Source organism: Camelus bactrianus, chromosome 25 (genome assembly GCF_048773025.1).
Source record: "Camelus bactrianus isolate YW-2024 breed Bactrian camel chromosome 25, ASM4877302v1, whole genome shotgun sequence".
NCBI classification, from domain to species: Eukaryota; Metazoa; Chordata; class Mammalia; order Artiodactyla; family Camelidae; genus Camelus; species Camelus bactrianus.
Window position 1 is genome coordinate 29272027 of NC_133563.1, and position 21888 is coordinate 29293914.

The 21888-nt window shown below is 40.1% G+C and overlaps 1 long non-coding RNA gene across 2 annotated transcripts in view; it reads right to left on the reverse strand.

The window, feature by feature from the left end:
* The window catches only part of LOC141575039 (uncharacterized), a 553420-nt gene that overhangs the window by 83387 nt on the left and 448145 nt on the right, over positions 1-21888 (reverse strand). The gene's annotated exons all lie outside the window — the stretch shown is intronic.

A 21888-nucleotide genomic window follows, 5' to 3' on the forward strand; every position in this document is an offset into this window, starting at 1 on the left:
CCTTACAGCAAAGTCGATGATCTCCACTCCCCAGGCCCCTTTGTTGACAGGGAAGCTCAGGCTAAGGGAAGCTCAGGCTAAGAGAAGCTAAGTAAGTCCCAAAGATCAGACTTTAAAAGTAAAATCTTCATTATATCAAACTATCAACTTCTCTGACAAGATAATATTCTACCAATTAAATACATCAGAGTTTGAGTCTGCCTCAACTTGATATTCCTACATAAAGAGAGGCCAAAAGTGGTTGGGTAATCTAAACATTCCCTCTCTAGTTTATAAGCAAAAACCCAATGGCTCTATATATCAGCTCGAGTTTCACAGAGAGGTAGAGGATACTGTGATTGTAAGCCAAAGATATTTTTCCTACCATTGCCCTCCAGTGTGCATCTTGGGCTCTGTGCATCATTGACCAATAATTGTTGATAGATGGCATTTATATAACCTCCCCTATAATCTTGGACTTTTCCTTAGCAGTAGACATTTCATGAATGAGAAGTCATTACCCTCATGTATGCCTATTTTTGATATTTTCTGGCCAAAGACTTTACTAGAATTCAAGAGATAAAATGTTATTTTTAAGTTCAATAATGAGTTTTAGAATTATCTCTCTCTTTATAATCAGTGAATTGTATGAAGATTTAGTCATCTTGGGGGCGGGGGGTGTTACTGATTGATCAATCAATTGATTGGAGGTCTAACTAGTACTTTAGTGCAGTGAAACACCTGGAATTTCTTGTGGTACTAAATGGCACGCTGGAGAACAGTAACAGCTTCCCAGGAACTCATTTCCAAAGTGCTTAGATTCTAGAGGAATTGGCTTTATAGTTAATTTTTTTCCCCATTCCAAAGAGATTTCTAGAAAATTCTTCTCCTCACTAGTGAACTCATTTTTTTCTCCTTAGAGGTATTTTAAATTGACACTTCCAGAGGAAGTTTCCTATAAGGAAAGGCTTTGTAAGGCTTTGGGATCAGACAGACGCATGTAAAAGTTCCAGTTCTTTTATCTAGTATATTGCGATAATACACTTGAATTGTCTGAGCATTAATTTTCTCATTTGTAAAATAAAGATGAGAATACTGAACTCAGGTTTGTTGTGGGGATTAATTAGATAAGGTATGGAAAACACTTTGTATTGTAACTAGACAGGAGATTTTCAAGGTAGGATGTTTGAGAAGTGATGATAGTCAAGGGATGCTGGAAATCTCCTGATGTAATTATGTGTCTCCTACCTTGATGGAATCCCTACATCAGAGACTACTTTCAGTGTAAAATGAAGTGATCCATTGCTTTACACTCGGCTGATGTTCCTGTGTATTGTAGGGGTTAAAATCAGTGCATTTCCTTCGCTCCCTACACTCTCTCCTTGAAGGTGCAAGAAGGATGGATATGTGATTTTTGCTGTAAGTGCCAGTGGAATAACCTTAGTGTCTTATGATATATTGTTACTTCAGCCCTAGAACAGATTCAATAAATAATTTCAGCAAAGGTTTGAAAGGTTCTTAGGATTAGATACTTCTACCCTTAAACAGATTAATTGGGCTCAGCAATATGACTGCTGTAGTGGACACTGTAGTGTGCCAACCAGATTCCCTTTCAGGACTGAGCCACTCATTCCCCCATCCACCAGATGTGTTCACCACTGATGGCTCACAGATGAGTGTCTCTGGGATGGCCCTGCGCTGGGGGAAGCTGCTATACTCAAAGTTAAGCTCACGTTCAATGATGGGTGTGGTTACAGGAGCTCTGGCCCTCTTTCCTCAATAAGAAAACATAACCGCATAGAGTGAATCTATTTACACTCTGAATTTATATCAATTTAGTTCACTGCCTTGTAAGGACCCCCCTGGGCTATATGCACGAAAATACATTTATGACCCATAAAAATCTTTGAAAAAAATTGTCAGCTGAGCATAAACCAGTCTGAGAGTCCAAGAAGCTGGGCTGAAAGGGTCACAAGTTGCCCAAGTAGGAGGATTGATGGCACCTGGGAAGCACCAAGGCAACTACGTCAGGTACTTCATTTCAGTTACTTACTTCAGATACTTAAATTCTTTATGTCCAGCGTAATTCCCTTGCATGCCATCTCTCAGGATTGTCCTTCTTCATCTGGATAACTCCTACTTATATTAAAAACTCCACTCGAGTCATTTCGTCCAGGGAATCTTCTGTGACTTTCAAAGACTGTATGAATCTCTGCTCCTTTACGGTATTTATGATGTAGACCTAATACTTTTGATAAATTTACTTTGTTTTATTGTAATTTCAGTCCTACTAGAAGTGGGTTCTTACAATTAGAAACCTTCATCCTCTGAATGTAACAGTTATGTTTAAAATCATATGTGATCAATCAGTATTTGCTAAATTGAACTGAAATATCAAAAGGCAAAGTTTTACTATCGTTTCAATCTTGAACTGGCTAAGGTGAAAAAAAATATTATTTATGGCCAGCTTTACTAATAAGGAGTTGAATTTTTTTTTTTAAATCTTTGGAATTCTAGGTTTCCATTCCAACAGCATGAATTCAGGTGCTGAAACCCAGACTTAAGGCTTTGGAGGAAAATAAAAAAAAAAATTCCATTAGGAAATAAGGAGATGAGTCTACTCCGTTGAGTGGCTATCACCTTCACAATTCTACAGCAAAGCACAGATGTATGACACCCTTTTGAGAATTGTTTTATGAAGCTATGAGCCAAAATAAGCTCAAAACTCCCTTTTTCCTTCCATATTATAAAAGAAAATCACTACTTTTTCCCATTAGAATGTTCATTTACTCCATTCTTCAAAACATTTACACTTTTTCTGTCCTAAAAATGTTCAGGTCACTTTGCACATTATTCTCTTCAATTATGCCAGATTTTAAAATCTCTGGCCTCAGTGAGACATCTCAGGCCTTTCATCACATGTCCCTCTCTGTGAGGGTGAGTACTTTTAAATAATCTTATTATGGAAAAGAATAGATTGAGTGGTTTGAATTACAATTTCCCAACAGATTTCTAGTTCAAATAAAACTGTCTTCGGTTTTAATGTGGTTCTTTTTGTGCCATGGCAGGAAGTAAGAAGGGACACATTTTTAGAGCTAAGTATGGTAGGTACAAGCCCACAACATTTTGGAGAGACGTACTACTGCAACCAATTTGTTCTTTAGATTGAGATCTAAAGCGGTGAAGTGATTAGCCCAAGGTCATATTCCTAGTTAACAGCAGAAATATAACCATACCTTATGTTATTATTTGACTTTTAAGAAGCAACTGTAATTAACTAGAAACTTAGAGTTTTTCCCAAGGTCAGAAAAATCTTGATTCAGATTCTGACTTTGCTGGGATAGAGTATTATGGGAACTTAGACTAATTCATTTTCTCATCTACAAACTGTGGTTTTCATACCCATTATGGAGAACATAGTAAATGCTCAATTAAGATCTGCTGAGTCTGAAAGCTTTTAAGTGTGACTTTTCAAAAATTAAATTTTGAGATTTCTGTTCAGACACCATGTATTCGATGGCAGCAAGAGAGATGTATCACATTTAAGATACCAGATAAAGTTCCAGCCCTTCCCCCTCCTAGTCAATTGATACAAACCAGTGAACCTCAAAAGTTGTTGGCTCATGGTTGCAATATGATCCAAATTTTCCTCATGAGGAAACAAATCCTAAGGGTCTCCCAAGTGAAAAGTCAATATATAGCTACACACATCCTGTCAAGCTGTGAAATCATGGGCTCTCAGCCAGAATAAATCTGAACAATGGAAATTATTATTTGCAAGATGTTCATCAGCACAGAATCAAGCTGTTCCTTGTATCTGTCTAGGAGGTTTATAGAAATGCTACTTTCTTCAAGTAAATCCAAAAATCTGTGGGTGATTTTTATTGATTGAGTTCAGGAGCTTGTGGCTTGGGGCAGATCATGAAACACTGACTCCATCCTTGGATGCTTTTCACAATCCCATCGCTCTTGGGCCAACAACAATTGCCTGATTGGTTGTTGGCGGCAGCAATAAGGGAAATCTACTCGCTTAACCACTTCAGGCAGAAGGAACCCACTTCTGTTTTTGATACTCTGCTTGAGAATTCAAGGCCAATTGTGCTCTTCTGCTGGAGAAGCCGTCCACTATTTGATGTTACTCTAAATATAGGACAGTCTGGAATCTTCTCGGGGAGTTTAGGATACAGGGTTTGTTTTGAGGAATAAAGAGAGGGAGAGAGAAAGTTTTCTTTCAGTTAAATGTCACAGGTCTCCAGTTTTTTAAGACCTACATTAATTTATTTTATTTTGAGATATAAGATATATACACTAATGTGCACAGTTTTTAAGAGTACACACTGATGATCTTACATATGTCTACATCTGTGTAACTGCTTGGTTCAAGCAAAAGATTTCCAGGACCCAAGGAGGCTCTCCCTCTCATGTCCCTTCCTAATCAAACATTTCACCCTCTCCCTGACACATACCTCCAGATAACTACCTTTGGCTTGTATAAACATGCATTAATTTTGCCTGTTCCCAAAATGTGCGTAAGTGGAATCCCACAGTACACTCTTTATGTTTGGCTTATTTTGCTCATTAATATGTTTGGGAAAGTAACCCATCTTAATATTGTGCCTAACAATAGTTTATTCAGTTATATTGATATGGGATACCATGTTTCTGTACAAATATAAAAGATTTATTTATCCTTTCACCTATCTGTTTTTCACCTATCTGTTTGGATTGTTTCCATTTGGGGGATAGTATAAAAGAAACCTACTATAAACTTTCTTGCTCATGTCCTTTGATGGACCTATTCATTCCTGTCTCTTAGGAATTACTGAGTCATAGGACAGGCGTATACTTTAAAGAGATGCTGATAAAGAAGTATTTCAAACTAGTGGTATCAGTTTACACTCCTACCAGCAATATATGAGGTTTTTAGTTGTTCTACATCTTCAACCACACTTCGAATGACCAGTCTTTTAAATTATTCTGTCAACTCTAATTTCAGTTCTATTTATGTTGTAAGGGGAAATTTAACTCTGTGTTTAACAGTGTGGACTCTGTGCCTTGTTGCTTGAATTTGAATCCCAGGTTTCTTACCACCTATACGACTTTGACTAGCTTATAATTATTCAACCTCTTTATGTCTTAGTTTTCCCAACTACGAAATGAGGCTAGTAAGTATCCTTCCCCTACAGGGTGCCTGTAAGGGCTAAGCGAGTGAGTATTGCATAGCTCTTAGAATAGCACACGGCACACACCATCAGTGTTAGGTTGTTTTGTGTTTTTTTTAAGTAATGTAGTCACATGTTTCAAAATTCAAAACATATTCAATGTTTGTTAACTTGAAAAAATCAAAATAGTTATTGAAGGGCTGTTATTGGTGGTCCCTGGATATCCACAGCGGATTGGTTCCAGGACCACTGTGGATACCAAAATTTGCAGAGGTTCAAGCCCTGTATATAAAATGGTGTAAATTTGCGTATAAACTCTGCACAGCCTCTCATATACTTTAAATCATCTCTAGATTATTTATAATAACTAATACTATGTGAATTCTATGTAAATAGTTGTAAATATAATATAAATGCTATGTAAATAGTTACCAAAGTATGACAGATTTCCAGTTTTGCTTTTTTGGAAATTTCTAGAATTTTTTCCAAGTTTTTTCCATCCATGGTTGGTTGAATCTGTGGATGCGGAACCTCCTCCCCTAACCCCCCAGGATACTAAAGGTCCACTGTACTATGATCACTGTTGTACCTGAAGGGCAGAAGGGGGAGATAAAGCTGCAGAGGGTGGCAGGAACCAGTCTTGAGGGGCCTTGTGAGGTAAAGGAGTTCAGGATTCACTGAGAAGGTAACTGGGACACATGAATTTAGGCCAAGGAGTGTCATCATCATATTTGCATGATGGGATAGAGATGGGATGAGAGAGGGAGCAGGATATTAGCTACCTGTTGTAGAGACTGCCATAACCACCTGACACTCTGCTAAGTATTTTACAGACATTTTCTCATATTTGTTTCTCATATTTGAGGTGAACCCCTGATAGACTCTCATCATTATTCTCGTTTTATATTATGAGTAGATTGAGGCTCAGGGAGATAAGTAACTTCCCCAAGGTCTCAGAGTGATAAGTGGTTGAGCTGGGATTTGGACGCAGTGGGTCTGACCCCTAAATCCTGCTGGTATCCAGGACTGAGTCATCACCAGGGCTGAGCCATCAAATTGTGGGTGCTACAAATAAGATCTCCAATCTCCTTAGCGACACTCTAAGGAAGGAATGATCCTCATGTCACAGATGAGAAAGCTGAGGCTCTGACAGTAAATACCACCCTCAGGGTCTTGGACTAGAAAGTGGCAGAGCCTACATTCAAATTCGTGTCTGCCATGTCTTTCCTCCTGGTTTGCACTCTCCAGTGTGAGAGCTCATAGTAAACACAGCTAAGAAATGTTGTTCCTACTTTAGTCTAAAGCAGAAGTGAGCCAAGTTTTTTTTGTAAAAGGCCAGATAATGAGTATTTTAGGTTTCTCAGCCCATATGGTCTTTGCACAGCTACCATTGTAGCTTGAAATCTGTACAGGAAAGGGCATGACTATGTTTCAATAAAACTTTATTTACAAAAACAGGTAGTGGGCCATAACTTACTTAACTCCTAGTATGAAACATCTAAGGAACAAAATCACCCTTTGACCAGTTATAACATTGGTTAAAAAAATTAATTATGCCATCAATTACTTAGCATAACCTGTTTAACCATTTTATTGTTCTTGGAATATTTAGAGATTTATCTTTTCCCCCTTTTTTGTCTTGATTTTTGCAAGATAGATAATGTTGTTCCAAAGCCTTTGTTTTCATAGTTTTTTTTTTTCTCCTTCAAAATTCACTTCTTGAGATAAATTCCCAGTAGTAAAATTATTGGTTAAAGGGTATGGACATTTTTATAGGTATCTATAAAATTATATTTTCATTTGAAGCATTTTGAATGAATCCCCTCACTCCTTTCATTCTTCCCACACAACTCTACATTTTGGTAATTATTATTATTCATCTTCAAAAATCCGCAATGTTTTGAATGCAGAACTGAAATTAATTGAAATATTAATCTCAATAAGCAAAATGCCACTAGATGAATGAATGGAAGAAATATGCTAAAGAAGAAAATGCTTAGGGACAACTGGCTAAAATTTGTCATGAACCCCACAAGTTTCTCTACTTGCCTTCCTCAGTCTTAAACATGTGGAACGTTTTGTTTCCCAGGATTTATCTAATTCTCCTTGAAAATGTTGAAACAAACAGATGTGCACAGTCAAGCCTGCCATTGTCTGAAGAATTGTGTAGCATGCCTTTGTATGAACAAATTTAAACTCAAAAGAAACCATTTCAGCATCTCTTTGATTTTCTTGAATTTTTAGGGTAGGCATTGTGGTGAAAGAAAAGATTTTTTCCCAGTGAAGAGCTATTTCATAACAAGTCTCTAATAGAGACAAAACATAAATGTCTTATACTATCAAAGAAAAATATATCCAAAAGATTGGTGATGATCGTGCCCTTTCTTAAAACTACCTTCCAAATCTGTGCCTTTCTCTCCACCCTCACTCTTGTCAGTAAGGCTCTCTTCTCATGAGATTATTATAGTACTTTCTTATATGTTCTCTTTACCTGTAGGCGTTCCCAATCTAATTATTCCCCCCAAATCCAACCAGATATCTTGCTAAAAACCTCTCCTGATGTGGGTGCTCCTCCTCCTGAGAACTCTACTGGTCCCTCTGTGCCTACAAGACAGTCAGAGCCCTACAGCTCAGTTCCCACCTACATTTTCTGCCATATTTCTCACCCCTTCTTTTCAATCAATGCCCTCAAAAACTTCATGGAAGTATTTACCTTTTCTTTGATATGTTTTGGCTTTTCACAAACAAACATGAGTATATAGGGCATTACTCCAAAATATCTTGCCAAGGAGTTCACAGAGGGTTCTGGATGACTTGGTACAAACACAAGCTCCCAAACTCCACATCATTTGAATCAGAATCTCAAGGTCAGGAATTAAGATTTTGTTTTGTATCAAGTTCTTCAGGCAATTCACTTACTCAGTTGGTTTGGGAGTCACTGCATATGCTGGCTCATGTTTCGGATGCCATTTTCTCATTCCTGGCAAATTCTGGATCATTCTTTAAGATCCCATTTAAATTTTACCTCCTTTGGGAAGACACCTCTGCTACCCTAAACACAAAATTAACACTTTCTTACTCTTTCCTCTCTGAGCACTTTATCTTCATTCCTTTATTACCGTATGTATTGCACTTTGCTGTTCTAGTCTTGCCATTTGTTCTCTATGAGAAAATGCCCTCTGTGCCAACAGCAACAAGAAAAATGATGTGCTGAAGGAGGGACGAATTGTGCTAGTGGGTTTATCACATGACCATCTCTGACCTAGACATAAGGGAGAAACCCCGGGAAGCTTAAGGGTGAGACATCCTCTACCCTTGAGGAACTTGTAAGTCCATCCACCTGCCGAGATGCCCTACCGGCCCCATAGGCACGCGGTCCTGGCCTGTAATACCATGTTACCACATTTATAAGGCTTCTTGGCAGACTCTCATTGTGAAGCACGTGTTTCTCAAGATTCAAGAGTCTGTATCTTTTTCATCTCTGTATTCACATCACATATAGTGTCTGATTCTCCTGGATTTTGCATGGTTGATAATCTCTGGGATCCAAAAAGCTGACATCAGTGTAACACGTTGCTTAAGAGCAGGGGCTTTGGATTCATATCCCAGCCACTGGGCACAATGTGATCTTGAACTAATTACTTAACCTACTGGGCAAAATTGGAATAATAATAATAGTAACACTTATTTAAGTTTTCAGCAGGATTAAATAGGTATGGGCATACCTCTTACCATGTAGCACACAATGAGTAAATGTCAGCTGTTCCTAACACTGTGGTTAGTATTTCCGTCCCAGGGGCTCCCCAGGTCTTCTTTGAGGTCAGTCACCTAACTCCTGAATACTGAGGTGTTGCCTGGAATTTCAGTGCCCAGACATTGCTACTGTAACCACCCACAGACATCAGTCATCTTCTAAAACACAGGACCCTGGCAAGGTCCCAACACCACCCCTCTGCTTGCCCTTCTGCTCCGCCTGAGAGTGGCATCGAGAGTACCATGAAGTCTTACAGAGTTAGGAGAAAAGCGCTCTGCACACAGCACTGTGCAAACACAAGGCATCGCTATTATCTAGCTACTTGGCTGGGCTTTAAATTCTTTGCTGGCAGAGACCATTCTGTCACACACACTCAGCCTATTTTTCTTAACTTTAGGAACTTTACAATGAACAAAAAAGTGTGTGTGTGTGTGTGTATGAAGAAGTGAGCATGAATTCTCCTTCCCTGAACTGCAAACTTTTCTGGAATAGCGTAGATCATGCTGAGAAAATAAGAACTAACTTGTGATGAAGGCTCAAGTGCTGCCCTTCAGTTTACTGGGCAGGGTCTGCCCTCTCTCTGTCCAGCGGCCTGAAGCGGCCTCTAAATTAGCTCCCTTCTCCGGAGCACACATAATACGCCCCCTGTGCGATCTTGAGGCTTGTTCCTCTTTCTCAGCTGTGGTTCGTAAGTGGTTTAAAATTTATGGGAGGCAAGTTACTGAACCTTGCTCTGAAAAATTTGTTCTTTCTAAAACAAAGGGGGTAAAATACAAACTTTTTTCAGACGCAGATCAGGGTGTAAAATTCCTAATCAGTGTTAGAGGGAGCCTTCACTGTAAGATTTTAAAAAATAAATAAATGAGCCATAGGGCTTCAAATGAATGTCCTATGTCTCTGAATATGCAGAGGAAATATGTGTATTTTTCATATGGAAATTGCTTCAGTTTTGCACTTGTCTTTGTGTCTTGGTCACTTGGGGCAATACAACAAATTATAGACTGGGGTCTTAGACAACAGAAATTATTTCTCACAGATCTGGAGGCTGAAGTCCCAGGTCAGGGTGCCAGTGAATACCTGTGTGAAGGTGTGAAATTACTTATCCTATGCATGGCCTTGTAATCTTACACACAAAACCAGAATGATAATAGAACCAATCTTACAGGGCAGTTGTGAAGCTTAAACGACTCTGTGCATGTGAAATATTTAGAAAATTGCTTGGCTCTCGATGCTGTTTAAGTGTCAGCTGTAATGTTAGTGTTACTATTAATAGTCTTCCCGAGTTGTTGTAAGACTGAGAGATGACATTATATGAAAAAATGGTGCTTGGAGGATTTTAAACTTCAGTTGATACGATACCATCCTTTCTGATGCCCTTCACTCTACTGTTCCCTCACGGCTAACTCTTCCCTGGTGGATTAAACAAGCAGTGGAGGTGTCGGATGAGTACAGGAGCATTTTCTAGCCTTGCGAATTAGCACGTCCGTGCCTCTCTCCCACCACCATCCAGGCTTGCACAGAGCTGAATGTATTAATTATTTCTTGTATGCCCAGCATTTTGGATTTGCATTCTCTACCTCATTTGGTCTTTAGCACAACCTAGTGCAAGAGACATTGTCTTCACCACTTTAGAGATGAGAAAACCGAGTCTCAATGGGTAAAAGACCTTGGCCAAATTTGTATAGAAGAAGTGGAATTTCACCTCAGGTCTTTTGGGTAAACTTCAGAGCCCGTGCTCCCTCTGCCACCTCATGCCCTGAGCAAGACTCCTGTGGGTCCAGCTGTCTAGGTGTTTCTATGTATAAACTGAAGGTGTCAATGATCTAGAAATAGGCCATCCATCAGTGGGTGCCATCTGTAGGGCTGTGTCCCAGGGAGCAATGCTTAGTTCCAGTTGAGAAATTCCAACCCTACAGACTCATTAACTCCTCCTTTCCAGGCCTCTCTCCACCCCTGAAAGCGCTTCCATAGAGCTCCATCTAGTGCTGCACAGCAGGGCGAGTCAGCAGGGGTGGGGGATCGAGGCCAAAGCTCGGGCTTCTCCTGGTGGGTTGGTCCTCAGTAAGCCCTCCAGGTGATGCATGGTGCCAGAGAGCAGTGTTGAAGGACGGGGCACCCAGGGAAGAGGGTAAGTGTGACTCTGCTTCTCCTGATGAGTCTATATATTCCTCCCCAAACCTAAAAGAAGCAGTCTAATTTCACAAATTATACATCTTGTTGCCCAAATAGGTTTTCTTTCTCACCATTTATTACCTATCTATCTATCTGTCTATGTATTATTCATTGTTTTTTGTTTTTATTTCTCTACCTTTGCTCATGCTGCTCCCTCATCTTGTGACACTCTTCGCACCTTTAAGTCCGGCAATAAATATTCTCAGAGATTTCCTCAATCTGAAGATTATGCTAAGGGGCTGTACTCTGTGTCCATGGGCACTACCTGATTTTAAGAATTACTATGTAGTTGCAGTGACCAAGACAGTACAGTACTGGAAAAATAATCTCAAGTACCCTTGTCAGAAAGAAAACCCGAATCATGGGAAAACATCCCTTAACCAGCCCTCTACTCCACATGCCTTGTTCCAACAGTCTCAAAATGCCTTCCCAGACATGGTTCCCTGGTTGCTGCCGATACCTGCAGCCTGATCCTCCACTGATGAATGATCCTTTTCCTCCTGATTCAAAACCAGTAATTCCTCCAAGTAGGCAGGCTAAAACTTAACCCTAATTGTTGGTCTACTGGAAGCAGTGAGGGAAGATGGAGGTAGATTTTAGGAAGACAAGGACCACCTTCAGACTCATGGGCCTCTAAGTGAAGTCTTTGCATCACGTGCAGGCAAGAGGAAGCTGCTATTCTCTGGCACTGGGGAGGGAGACGTTTGTGCCATCCAGAGCGCTCGGGAGAGTCTGGGGTTTCAAGGTTCTCAAGCATATCTATCCAGATGCCCCCATGCCAGGCCTCAGAGACCCATTCTTTTCATATTAGAGCACGGAATTTAGTGCAGAATACTTAACTGCAGCTTTAAAATCAGCCTTCTTTGTAATTCTATTTTCACAGTGAGATCCTGATTCTCAGGCAAATCTGTCCTTGGGCTGCAGAAAAGGCTTCTGTAGGTAACGCCACAGACACCTGCTGGACTCTCCCCGCACTCTAATTTAGTGTCATAGTGAGTCCACCTAGAACCTCCCAGTGTGAGTTTATTTGGAATGAAGGTCTTTGCTGATAAAATTAAAGTAAGGATCTCGAAGAGAAATTATACTGGATTTAGGGTGAGCCCTACGTCTGGTGTCAGGTGTCCTTATATGAACAGGAAAGGCACACAGAAACACAGGGAAGAAAACCATATAAAGATGGACCAGAGATTGGAGTTCTGCTGCCAGAAGTCAAGGAACAAAAGGAGCAACCAAGAAGAAAGAGGCAAGGAAGGATTCTCCCCTAGGGTCTGTGGAGGTAGTGTGACCTGTCCAAACCGTGATTTTAGACTTCTGGCCCCCACAGCTCTGAAGGAATACATTTTTCTTGTCTTTGGCCATCCAGTTTGTACTGCTTTTTATGAAAGATTTAGGAAACTAACACTGCAGCCATCTGCTCTTAGCCTTAGTCATTTTCCTTCTGTGCTTTGATGGTAATAAATAGTGAGCAATCAATTCCAGTTTTTTAAAAAACTAATGACCATTGTCCATGTATGTCTCAGCTATTAGAGATACTGTATAAGGCAGTCCACCCTCTTCCACCTTTAACTTACCTGAGTTCATGAAGATCCAGATTTCCACCTGGTATTATTTTCTTTCAGCCTAGAGAACACCCCTTGGTTTTTCTGGTGGTGCAGGTTTGCTGGGGACACGTTCCTACCATTTTCCTTCGTGTGACATTCTTTTTATTTCACCGTTTTCTTGTCTCTGTGGTTTCTGATGAGCAGTCTGTGTTAATTCAAATCATAGTTCCCTGTATGTTATGTTTCATTTCTCTCTGTTTTTAAGGTTTTCTCTTTATGTTTGGTTTTCAACCTTCCGACCGTGATACGTGGTGGTGATGTACCTAGGTGCTTCTAAGCCACAGTAATCAAGTGGAAAGTGAAATAAACCGGAAACAGATGTAAGCTACCGGGGGGGGGGGCAGTGTTAAGTTGGCTCCCACAGCGACCGAGCCCAGTGGCCTTGTTGAGAAAATTTACCACCCAATCCATTGGACAAATGGGATCTATATCTACAGGGTAGGAAATGTGATTTCCAGTATGTTTGTGGTTTATCATTTCTAAGTGGCTACTCTCAGTATGAAAGGTATAGTGGAAGGGGCCTTAGACCCTGGATCTCATTCCAGCTCTAATGTCCATTAACGTGGGCAAGCCGCACTCCCTCGCTGGGCTGCCAATTTCTGTGCATAAATCTGGGGGCTTCTAATAGGTAACGACTAGGTACTTTTTTCTTTCCATATTCCTCGGACTTTTTAAGTCTGCAAAATACTCAACGGCACAAAACGACTGGGTATCTTTTGCCAATATCTCTTATAAACCCACATTGCTGCATTGTGCTCCTTAGCTGCTGATGAAGGAAAGTGGAGAGTTCATCTTCCAACCAAATATAAAATTAAGTCATCTCTTCACTGAACTCCTTGACCCTGTTACTCTTGAAATTAAAGGGTCTGTCATATCCAGCCTCCCCAGATGGATTTGTGGGGTTTTTTTTTTTCTCTTTCTTGGTGGAGTACAATCTGTCCCTACATCTGATTTTTTTAAACAGTTAAAGATGTGCTCCTTGTGTAAACAAACTCTTGTAGCCTTAGTAACAGGAAACACAGCGACCCAGGCAATGATGAGCTTGGGCCAAGAGATCTTTTTAATCTGAACAAGTCTATACTTTTGCTATTTTGGTTAGTTTTAATTTCTGTAGGAACTTTTGGTTCATTTAGATAAAGATATAGATTAGTAGACCTATGATTTTTTATTGCAAGTTTAAACTTGTTTAAAATCAGATGAAACTGAAAATGTTAAAGTTGCCTCAGAGATCAGTTCCCCTGATTTGCTAAGGCAACTATAGCCCATGATACTAAAATGAGCGCACCAGCGGAAGGAGATGGAAGAGTATTTACTGATGGCTTGCTAAGTGCCAAGCCCCTTTTATGTGCTACCTGACACTTTTAATCAGACAACGATATAAGATAGTTATGTTTATTTGTACTTTAGAGATTAAATTAAGGCTCAAAGATATTAAGTTACTTGCTCAAGGTCACAGAGTATAGCTTATAAGCTGTTGTATATAGTTTATACACTGTGGAGGCAAGATTCAAACTCAGATCTCAGTGACTCCAAAGTATCTGTTTTTCTTAGTGGGCCATGTTGCTTTCTGCTACACCATAATATATTTTTATAGAAATAGGCTAGAACATAAGCTTTATGATTCCAAGATAAGTGTTTTCCCATAAATTTTATTGTTCCTCCTTCTGACTCTCCTTTGTTAATCTCAGAGTGAATTTCTCTGAAGATAATGGAAAAAGAGACATTGACAATGGTTAATACTTTTTGAGAGACCATTAGGTACCTGTGATTATATTAGATGATAGATTATTGTATTTATTTCTCAAATGGTCCTTTAAGTTTAGTGTCATGAGTGTTCTTTTACGCAGATGCAAAACTAAGGCTTAGAAAAGTGAAATAATTTGCCAAATGACACAGAGAAATTGAATATCAGAATCAGAGCTTCCACCTTCAGCCTTCAAATTTAAGGGATTACTTCGATGCATATTCACTCATGTGTGTTATAGTTTACTTAAAGAAAATGCACCAGACTTACGTTTGTAGTTAGATGAGTTTTGACAAATATGTATTCATCCATGCAACTACCATGCCAATGAAGATGTAGAACACATCTGTTATTCTAGAATGTTCCATCATTCCCATTTGCAGTCAGACCTCAATCTCAGACTCAAGAAATAACTGACATACGTTTCAGCAGATTCTTGCCTGTTCTAGAATTCTGAGATCTTTACCTGTGCCACTTTGGCTTCAATATTGTATTGTTTCTTTCCAGAAGTTTTATGGTTGTAGCTTTGTACTTAGAAAATGATCCATGTTGAATTCTTTTATGTAATGGGTAGAGTTGTCCTAGCACTGTATTTTGTAATGACATTCCTTTCCTCATTAAATTGTATTTATATTTTTTTTTAGAAATTAATGAACTCATCAATGTTTTTCTACTTCATGACTTTCTGTTGTATTCCCTTGATCTATTACTTAACCTCACACCAGCACCACACTCTCTTAACTACTGCAGCTTTAAAATAAATCTTTAAATCAAAAGTTTAAATCTTTTAATCATTTTCTTTTTCAAGGATGTTTTTGCTTCTAGGACCTTTGAATTTCCGTATACATCCTCAATGTCATCTCTACTGAAGGTTGACTTGTTAATTAACTAATTCATTCCTTTTTTTCACAAATCTGAGTGCCTACTATGTGCCAGGCATTGTTTTCATCCCCTAGCACTAGGGACATAACGGTGAAGAGAGTAAGTCCCCAAACCAATGGACTGAACATGTTAATGATAGGAATAAACTTGACTAGAGGACCTCATTTCATTATTTCTCTCCCTAAGAATCCCCATGTTTTGAGAAATTTTGTTTTCCAACTGCATTGAAACATCCAGTTTCGGTTGCGTCCAGTCTGCCAGACTGGATGGCTTTATAACAGTGGAATCGGCAAATTCCACTGACTGAATAAAATGTGGCAAAGTTTATCCTTGGTGGGGTCCCAAATGGGGACTCGCTGCACTAGAGAAAACAGAACCTTTGACGCCATTTAAGGTGAGACTTCCCTTAGTTTTAGCTCTTCCTCTAGTTCTGAGCTAGAACATTTTGCCCAGATTCAAATATGGCCCTTTTATTTCTGAACTTTGTAACCCATCCTGTTTCTGGAGGGTCTGTCTTGCAGGGTCTCCAGATAAACCCATATGCTGGACAGGGGACTAGAAGGTTTACATAGTTTGCATCACTTCATCTCGCAGTCATTCTGTGAGATAAGGAACGGGAGACCCAGAGAATGTATCTTGCCTGAGGTCACATAGTTAATGAATGACAGAATTTATGCTGCTTCCTGTCGTACTGCCTTCACATTGCTGTTGATCACATCCTGGAGTCCCATCCAACCCAGCAACGCGTAATCATAGCCAGTTGACACAAGACCAGCCCAGGACTGAAGCCTGATACCTCCAATGCTGGCGGCAGAACACACAGCAGCTTTCACCTCAGAGAAAGAATAATTCTTTTCCCCGCTAACCCTGACTTGGCCTAGTTTGGCCTGCCTCCTCATTGTTACCCTTTCACTCAAGGTGCTGAGTCAGAAGGTTATCGCTCAGCACGTCCAGGCAGCTCCTACACTGGGTAGGAAGCTGTTTCAGATGAACTCTTCGGTCCTCTTCAACACAGATGCTTTGGTTATTCTATGAATAAGACGTTGTTCCAACGCAAGCTAAAAACAAGTGTTTTTGGTGGTCAGGAAATGGAGAACTTGGTGTGTGCTAACATGTCAGGCAGAGAGACAGGTGTGAATGTTTTAGTTTCAAGTATATGTTGTAACCTTAGAGAGATGGAAATCTGGGTGTGATTGAAGCATAAGAGCTTCCTCTTGGCACTTTGCTATTTTGTGGAGTCTTAACTAAGAGAGTCCACTTCTCTATAAGCCTCAACTCCCTCATTAGCATGTGGAAGGGGTTAAATTAGATGAGCTCTGAGGTTGCTCCCAGTTCTGCATTCTAGAATTGTATTATTCCATTGTCTCTCCCGTCCTCCTTCCCTCTCCATCTCCCTGCCTCTGCCAGCTTTCCTGCCCTCTACCATGAAACATGTCAAGATGATATCATTAATTAAAATCATCTCACATAAAGACATTAACAGCCACATGTGACCATTTAAATTTACATAAGTAAATCTAATAAAGAAGGAGTTTTGCTCTGGACCCCCAGAAGCTCTTCTTGCATTTTAGGGATGACTTCATCAGTCTCTCCAGAGCAATTTATGGATGCATCCCAGAATTTTAAACATGTATGCAAGTGCACAAAAGATGGTCTGCCTTTATTATATTAATGAGAAGTCACAGATTTAAACTATGAGCTTCCCCAAAGCAATCCAAATGGTACAAATTGACACATTTATCTGTGGATGGGAGATATAAAGTACCAGTCTTGGAAACAAACAAAAGATCAGTCTTAATTTCGCTTCTTAATGGTGTGTCACCTTGGGTATACAACTTAATCTCCACTGACTTGCAGTTATCTTCATTTGCAAATGTCCTGCGTCTGCAATGAATGTGAAGAGAGAGGTCTGGGAGAGGACCTATCCGGAGCTGGCTCAGAGTAGGCATCAGATGTTTGTGGCTGTGAATCCAGGCCAGGTTGTGAGATGTATTATTATGCAGTCTCCCACCATCAGGCCTGTCTCCTGCATGTATCACTCCGCCCCTGAGCTATTCTCTACAGCAACCACCCCCCCCCGCCCCCGCCACACACCACGGCACAAATATGGTGCAAAGGCAGCTCAGACCTCAACGTCAGATGGAGAAGCAGGCAGCCGTGCGACCTCACAACGCAACTGCCTAGACTTTAATTGGTGTAGTCCCTCCTTTGCCATTATATTGCCCTCCCTTTGCAGCCACTGAGTAGCTGACAGCCTTTTTCTTGGCCATTTCATCAAATTTACCTGTTCTATGGACTCCCAAAGCCTGGCCACACATACTCACCGGCTCAGAAAGTAGTCTGGAAAAGGAGTGGCTGCTAACAGGATTCTCGTGGTTGCAGCTGATTATAATCTATTTTATTATGCCTAGAAGCCGCTGTTTTCCCACTGGGGCTCTCCAGTCCTCATACAGATACATTCTGCCTTCCTCTTATAGTTAACACTCAAAGCAGTACAGGAATTAAAATCCATGTAGCTCATACAGACGTTACTGCTGTTCACATTTTATGTGAGCATGGACTCACTTCGCCACCCACCCCCCACCTTGATACAACAAGCTTCTACTTCCTTTTTTGTCCCTATTAAACACCACACTTTTCCAACCACACTAGTTACACCTAAATGTTGAGGGTAGGAGTTGTCTGTTCGTTTGTGTATCTCCAGCATCTGGTATGGACCCTAACACAGAGGATGATGTTGAAAGAAAGAGAAAGACAGAGAGGGGTTGGGGGAGAAAGAGAAAGGAAGAGAAAAACATAGAAAATAATTAATAAATGCTTGTGTTGCAAAATGACTGGCTCAGAATCATAGAGCTAGTCAGTAAAAGATCCAGATCATTTGGTTCTAAGCTTCCTAAAGTAAGCCTGAGTTCGGATATAGTTTCCTCTAGGTTTAGGGAATTTTTATAAGAAGGTTTAAACCCTAAAAGAATCTTCACCTGGATAGAGTCTATTCAACTCAATAGATAAACAGTGATGTGCTTTACTCTGGGAATACATGGATAGCATGGCTGCTGCTCCAGCCCTCTGGGAGGTTAGTAATGTCGAAGGTCATGCAACGCTACACACATCAGTAATAAAATGCAAAAAAAAAAGGAAAAAAAAAAAAAAGATGTGTGTCTGCCTGATACAGAGTCAGCAGCACGAAAGATGTTTAATCTATCATGAGGCCATGCCTGGAGAGGGTGTTTAAGCTGTGTTGTAAAAGGTCACCAAAGTCTATCCAGGAAGATAAGGGGAATGCGGGTGGCAGGAAGGAGAGGGAGGGACACGATGCTGTAGGGGCAGCATGGCCGTCATGGGAAAACAAAAGCAGATTTTGGGGAAGACAACGTTCTTAGAGCATAAATACATATAGGAAAGTGGCTGAATCAACATAGGAGAAGTAAGGAGGAACACTACAGAAACGGTATTGGATATCATGAGTCTGTGCCAGGAGCCTCATACCTGACCATTTCCTCGTCTCTGATGGAGGAAATCTGAGGCAGAGAGTAAATTCCTTGGGGAGGGCAGAGCAGAACTCACTGTGTTTCCCACTTAATTTTCCACATCGTAGCGCAGATCATACATGTAGTGGCAAGGTCCCCATTAGACTTTCTGCAGGTTGACTTGGTACTTTTTTTTGTTTGGTATCTGAGTACCTGGACAGAGGATACTCACAAACAAATAATAATGGTGATGCCTTATGGTTATACAACTTACTTTCACGAAGAGCTCTTCCACAGTGAAGCATTTATAATGCTTCTGAGACTTGGTATGTGTAATATGTAATATACATAATGTATAAATATATACACACATATATAGTGAGTGTTACATAATGTATATAGAGTGTTAGTGTTACATATTACATTATACATAACCAAATATATGTAAAACTATATATACATATATAGTTAATACCTATTCTGCAAGGTGGCCATGAGTTTTAAGCATACATGAACATTCTGCTACTACAAAGATTTATCTAAAAATAATAGTTTTACAAGGCATGTAATATCGTATCTCTTGCCAAAATTCACTTAATTTCTAAGCAACTACAATGGCTAACATTTAATGAGCCTGTACAAACATGCTAGACGCTGTATTAAATGGTATACATTTTAAAATTTTATAAAAATGTGTTTGGAAAAGTTTATCATCATCATCATTATCATCATCATTATTTTGCAGATGAGGACACGGAAGATCAGAGGTGCTGAACAACTTGCCTAAGATTATCTACTAAGAGGTAAGAACTAGAATTTGAACCAAGGAGGGTTGACTGTAAATTTATTATTAACTACTATGGTAACTCACAAAAAAACAGAGCTCGTGAGTGTTACCTGCTAACTTCCCATTGTCCGAGGCTAGGCTGGTAGTTAGTAGCATGCTTGAGCTAACAACCTGGTTGCTTTGCTCCAGCCCAGGGAACCTCTTCAGAAGGTCAATGAAAAATGTATTTGAAACTCTCTAGTGTCTACAGACCCAGTGAGCTGCTTGTCTTTGTGTCAGACATACCTGAAGATATGCCATAACACCCTTCCCTCATATCTCCAGGGTCACTTAAAACATACACATGTACGATGTTTCTCTAAGGTCCAAAGAGCTGGGCAGATAGAGCTGGGAGAGCAGCACGACCTGCCGCTATCTTTCCATTCCCGAGGGCTGTGGTCTGCCCCTGTCTCCTTGCCTCGCACCCTGTTGCAAGAGACTGTTTATCCTTGGTCAGTTTCCATGGCAACCACTTCTCCCACAGTACTATCTTTTTATTATAGGAATTTCTAAAATAATAAAAATATATGGAAAATAATTAGGAGTTTTTATTGCATGCTTTCTCCAGAGTGTGGCAGGTAAAGGAAGGGGAGTAGGAGGTGAAGGCTGTAAGACTGTAGCAAAAAAAAAAAAAAAAAAAAAACACAGCACTGTAGGCAATTTTATTAATACAAAAGATGTAATCTCATAACCAAAGTGGAGTGTAATTTCCTGTCTCTGCTCTGGGAATACATGCATTCTCATTTTTACTCATGGATGGTTATGAGCAGTAAGTGAAAGAGGTTTTACACCTGGTGTCTTAGTCCTGGACATGGTTCAGTCTGGATTAATGAAATTAAAGAGTTCAAGGAATTGAGTTGCTGAATAGCTGTTGAATCACTACAAACACTGCATCCTTGTTCAGTGTTGATCAAGAAGGCACTGCTTCATTTGGAGGTCTAACCTTTTAGGCAATAAAAGCTCTTTTGGGGAACCTTTGGGAATAAGATGAGGTAAGAATGATCACTGGATTGGGAGCCACACCTGTTTTCTATCCTCAAATAATAATTTAACTAGCTATGTGATCTAGACAAGGTGTATAACTCTACTCCTCAACTTCCCCATTTTCAATAAAACAAGAGGTTTGGATTTGATGGTTCCAGCAAGTTCTGAAAGCCTTGGAGCCTACAGATTTGTGCGTTCTGGGGAGCTATGTCAGGATGGCAAGGAAAGAAAAAATAACCAGGAAAGATCTAATCATAACAGCAGTGGCTGCTACTGTCTAACAATCCGATTTTTGTGTTGGGCAGTGCATTTTGGCAGTGTATCCCAAATTGTGAACAATAGCAATAACAAACAATTTTTATGGACCCTTACTATGTGCTGGAGCATTTATCATTTTCTAGGTGCATTATACACATCTGAATTAATCAATTCACGTAACACTATATGGAGGACTTACTATGTGCTCTTCTGTGATAGGCACAGAAACTTAACTAGGACTAAGAGAATAGCTTTCAACAAGGAAAGACCAACCCTGATCTTAAAGCAGAAGCTCCTAAGGAAACGGTAAACTACACTTTCCCAGGAGTCTGCTGACAAGAGCTCGACCAGAGCCGATTCAGTTTCCCCATCTCTTTCCCTCTCTTGATATCCTGGCCATCCTCCAGGATAATCAAAGACCCTTGACTCCATCCTCCTATTTTTTTCCAATCAGGACCTCCCTTCCCTTTGTTTTTATTAGCTTTTGCTTCTTTTGGTTGGCACTTCTGGTTTACTCTCACTGGTACCAATGGATCCCTTTTCCTCTTACCATCCTCTTCCCTTTCCCCACACTTTCCAGAGAGCTCCATAGTATAGCTTGGTGAAACCATAGAATGAGCATTGCCCTGGGGTCACAATGCCTGGATTCAAGTCTTCGCTCTGACTTTTTTGTGTGTGACCTCGAGAAAGGTCTTTAACTTCTCTGAGCCTCTTCTTTAAAATGAGAATGAACAGTGGTTTGCAAGCTAGTGTGATAGTTCATTGTGATCTTATACTGAGGACTGATCTAGAAGTCAGGTACGTGGCGATATATCTGCCTGCTTATTGTAGACAAAACTGGGTTGCAGAACTATGACTTGAGTTGTTATCAGAATTAAGATTCCTAATGTAATTCCCAAGGAATAGACATCCCTGTGGAACGACTGGCCTCCTCACGGCTAGACTAGCGAGTAGAGGAACCAAGAGTGCATGAGTTTCAAAAACAAGCTATTCCACAAAATAAATGAGCCTAGATGGTGCATATTATTAATAATGCCTTGTTAATTTCATGACCCCGCT